The sequence below is a fragment of the Helianthus annuus genome, chromosome 16 (genome assembly GCF_002127325.2).
Source record: "Helianthus annuus cultivar XRQ/B chromosome 16, HanXRQr2.0-SUNRISE, whole genome shotgun sequence".
Lineage (NCBI taxonomy): Eukaryota > Viridiplantae > Streptophyta > Magnoliopsida > Asterales > Asteraceae > Helianthus > Helianthus annuus.
In genome coordinates this window covers 105049666-105054768 of record NC_035448.2, presented here as the reverse complement: position 1 = coordinate 105054768, position 5103 = coordinate 105049666, and the positions used below count along the sequence as shown (strand labels likewise).

The 5103-nt window shown below is 33.4% G+C and overlaps 1 long non-coding RNA gene across 1 annotated transcript; it reads right to left on the bottom strand.

The window, feature by feature from the left end:
* Positions 1 to 1020: 1020 nt before the first annotated feature.
* LOC118488366 lies at positions 1021 to 1704 on the bottom strand. Its single transcript, XR_004884398.1, has 2 exons — positions 1537 to 1704; positions 1021 to 1386 (listed from the first exon to the last, which is right to left on the bottom strand). It is a non-coding gene; the product is annotated as an uncharacterized LOC118488366 (long non-coding RNA).
* Between the last annotated feature and the right edge of the window lie 3399 nt (positions 1705 to 5103).

The window sequence follows — 5103 nt, the reverse complement described above, 5'->3', positions numbered from 1 at the left end:
TAATTTTAGTAAACTGGTTGAGATTCACATATGATAAGCAAATTCTTCTATAAATGTAAAGAATTGTTAAAAATTAATACATATAATACTATTTCTAAGTATACATTCACTGGTGATTAAATTATTTATTTAAAAAAACCAAAAAAAATTGACTAAAAAAATTTATATACCAAGAATGTTATTATAATGTTAGGTTTGCATTGTTATATTTGGATTGTACATTGTTAATAGTTATCTACAATAGGGGACCGCTAGAATGAGAACCACCACGAGTTGTAAGAACCACGAGAACCGCGACCCGCGGGTGGCCGTTGACCACGAAAATTTTTTTACACCTAGATCCGTATATTTTAAGACCGGGTGTAAATTTTGGGTTCAAACGGCGCGCCCGAGGGGGTAGTTTTTTACGCCCAAAGTTTGGGTTTTTTTAATTTTTTTAATTTTTCTTTTTTTTTAACCAAACTTTGGGCGTAAAAAACTACCCCCTCGGGTGCGCCGTTTGAACCCAAAATTTACACCCGGTCTTAAAATATACGGATCTAGGTGTAAAAAAAATTTCGTGGTCAACGGCCACCCGCGGGTCGCGGTTCTCGTGGTTCTTACAACTCGTGGTGGTTCTCATTCTAGCGGTCCCCATCTACAATAATATATATATATATATATATATATATATATATATATATATATATATATATATATATATATATATATATATATATATATATATTCTATGAATAAATAAATAACACAATTAAAAACATTTGTACATAAAATTTACAATATACAAAGAATAATTAATAATAACTCTTTATTTATATTCAACATCAAGAACCACAATAAAGTGATTAACAATAATTTCATGCTATTGATATAACAACATCGATGTTGGGTAACAAACTAAGATCACGTCAACGCATTAAAGTATTGAATTTCAATGTAGTAAAAATAAAAGTTTTAATGCTAATGTAATAAAAAAACTGACGTATAATAAATATAACTCTACGTACAAAAGAATACAAATGCTAATTAATAATATCATCTCTTATTGATATAACAATAATAAACGAAAATCAAGATAAACCGCAACAAACATTGAGTAAAAAGCAACATCAAGTACTGACATAAATGTTCTGAATACGATTGAACGAAAAAAAAAACATTGAAAACTGTTTGAAGAAACTGAGGTGACTATTAGATTCTGAGACTACTTTTCCAGCTTTGGATTCAAAAGACCCGCCTTCACATTCAAACCTTCATTGTTCTCACAATCACCCTTAGGCGGTTTAGTGGAAGATTGAGAAGAACATAAATCCACATCATAAACGGCATCCAAATTACGCTTAAGTTCATTCTCCAGCATCTTCGACCCAACATGGTATTAAGATTCTGATAGTAGTTAAAATATAAATGAAAGCGTATTAAGATTCTGATATTAGTTAAAATATAAACGAAACCATAATCTAAAATGAACAACAATATATAAATAAAAATTTAGTTGATACAATTAGAAAAATTAAAATAATAAATTTTGCTCACTTTTCCTTGAATGTCAGCATCTGATCAAAATTGTCGTTAATGAAAAGCCGTGTACCATCAAAATTCGTAGATATCCCCCATTTACCTGTTATTAAGTAACATAAATAAACATCACATTTACTCGAGATGTTGAAGCTTAAGATTGAGGCGTTTTCAAATTAACAAGAGATTGAACACTTAACTGCATAACCCAACTTTGATCAAAACAAAACCTCAATTTCAAATAGAAAACTGTGACAATAAAAATAAGGATTTTTTATTAGTACTCAACAAATGATCATTAAATAATTAATTAAAAGTGTAATACCATATAACAAAACAAATATTATATATATTTTGATAAAAAATAAATTATCAACATCAAAATTATTTGTCATTCTATTGTAGTTTCCATTTTACTTAAATATGATTGTCAATTAATAAAGACACAAATTTATCTAAAATAACTTTGATATGTTATTGCATTATAAATAGAAATATTACTTTACAAAACTTTGGAAATTACGAATAGACAAAATCGAACAAATAATTTAACATAAATAAATTATCATTGTTTTGTTAATTATTATAAATATTTATAAGTTTCCTAAAATTAATAATAAGTTAATAAAAATATAAGATATACATCTAGAAATAAGTCAACATACAAATTCAGACATCAACTTATTTGGTAATTTGACTATTATGTTTTATCGTGTGTAAGATATATTCAATTGTTGTATTTTTTTAATAAAAATATATAAAACTAACATTCGTATTGAAAAAAATACATAAGTAACTATCATAATTCGAACAAAATATCGAATCAGAAATACTCACATCAGAAAAAATTATGGAGGACAGACTCGGTTCAGAAATAAATATCTATAACTGCAAAGGAAGTAAGCAATTTTTTTAAAAAAAATATAACCGTAACCTATTTATAGAAACAATGTCTAATTAAAGAAACAGACTTATAATTCAAATTTCAAAAATTAACCTTAAAAACAGTAGTCTATTTATAGGAAAAAAATAAATTTTAAAAAGAAATTAAATGTTTCTTTAAAGCTAAATTGTCACACCTGAGCAAAACCCGCAACAACTCTGATTTCTTACTTCGTTTCTCTCACACTTGACGCTTGCCAATTTCGGGACGAAATTTCCTTCAAGTTGGGGATGATGTGACAACCCGAACTTTCGAGGCAAGTAACGCTTCATCTTTTGATCCTTACTCTTCGTTGTTTTCCGTTAATACGTAAAATCAGTACACTAATAACTAAAGTATGACGAAATGGATCGCGCATTAACCTTGGCCCAATATCCTAATCCCAACTTGTGTATTAACTAAAACCGGCCCACTTAAGTCACATATTATAGCATATATACATTGCATAATTATAAGGTATAATTATAAGGTTTACTTGGGCTTAAGCCCATGTCCGACTAAATGGCACATAACCGGCCCAACACCACATCCTTGTGGACTAAGTTAACCAGCCCAACATCTTAATCTTTTCAAACAAGGAATACGTATTTTAATCCAACTAAAACTCTGATTTCGTTTAAAACAACAACAAACCCTACCCCCCCCCCCCCTCTTACTGGATTCGCATCAGGCGTAGGAGACCCCCTCCCCTTGTCCGAGTTACATTCTAATCCATTAGTTCCGATTTCGAGTTGCACTCCGACCCATTAATTCCGGTTAGTAATGTTTGCATATTGTTATTATTCATATTTGCATAAGGGTGTTATGAATGATAATGTTCACACGTGCTGTAAACTGACATTGATTTATATGAGCCTTGATGATTATCTAGGGTCGATCTTGTGTGAATATCGAGTTATGTGTTTGATGATTATCTAAGGTCGATCTTGTGTGAATATTGAGTTATGTGCTTGACTGGAATATTGCATGCGGATATGATCGGGAATTATGGGCGTGTTGTTTATGATTTTATATGAATGAACTGTTATCATGTGCTAAGAATTCTGTGTTAAATAACGTTGGGTTGGGAAACACTGACAGCAGGGTTATTATAGTTAGAACGGGCTTACATAATATATTGGACTTTCATGTTAAATAATTGGATCATACAAGAGGGGGACTGGGCCGTGTAAGGCAGCTGGGCTGCACTTGGACTACACGAGCAGGTTAAAGTGTTAGATCTTTAAGTTGCATAGGAGGAGGTTAGGGTATAATCATAAACTAGGCAAGGGTAACAACCGAAGTAACAGTTGGGCTGTGCGTATCACTGGGCCGCACTAGTGGTGGAAAAACATCATAGTAATATTTCACTTATGAATGAACCTAAATATTGGATTGGTAAATGGTGCAAATAGGGACGGTTACAGTGGGTTTGGTCAAGGGATCCATGAAAACATTATGCATACTATAGTCTAAAAGTGAACTGTTGTAATCATGGTTGTGCATGGTGAACATGGATGAACAAGCCCACTGATGTTGGGCTTTACACACATAGTTGGGCTTGACTCACACACATTAAATAGATAATAGTAATTATGTCACTTTGGGCCTCATGTGCAAACAGCTGAGTGTTGGGCCGCACTCATGTAGGACAAAACGGGTTGCACAGGTATTTAGTCATGGGTCACGGTGTATTGGGTTGGGTGTAGATTAAATGGTTGGGCGAGTAGATGCAAGGTGTTAAGTAATACTTGTGATTTAATGCGTGTAACAGTTTAGATGTCATGAATTGATAAATGTTTTCGTGGGACATTGCACACTGTTGATGGATTGATACCACTTTCACAACCTGTTTAATACTAGTGCACGAACTGATGAATACGTGTGAAACAATACGCACTAAGCTTGTATGCGAACTAACTGTTATGTGCAACTATCATAGGAATCGATTGAGCATTTCTGTTTAACGTGTAACTAATCTTACCGAGCAAACCAAGGTGAGTTCACTGCACTTTTCTCAAGCATGCGTCCCGGTGGTTTGGGACAACTGGTAAACATTTGGAAGGGAAACATTGGGTAAATAACTTAATCGGTTTTGGTTATTGCCTGGAGGGCAATGGGGGTGATTAGTTGATAGCGCTATTAGGTGGGAAACCTCACACCGGGCCGTAAGGACGGGCGTGAACTAATTATCTGGATAGGGCTATGGTTGTTAGAGGCACACTCCTCGGATACATATGGGCACACTCCCTAGGGTATCTAACGATGGCAACATAGCAAACGGTCATTAAGGGGTACCCACTCCCCGGATACTTATGGGCACACTCCCTAGGGTATCTAACATGAGCAACATCGTAACACAACATTGAATCGCATTAACATATATCTGGTAACACAACACGTTAACGAAACCTTGAACTCACCAGCGTAGTCTGACACACTTGTTGCATGCTTGTAGGTAATTATTGAAGGAACTTGGGAGCTTGCTGTCTGATGCTGCTGGAGTGGTTGTGGTCATAATAAACAGTTATTTGATTTGCTTTTGATACATATACGCACTTATACATTTATGCTTCCGCTCAATACTTTGGTTTTGGTTTAACTTTTCAAATGATACATTTCTTTCAATTGGGTATTTCAATACATTATAACTTGTGTTTGAT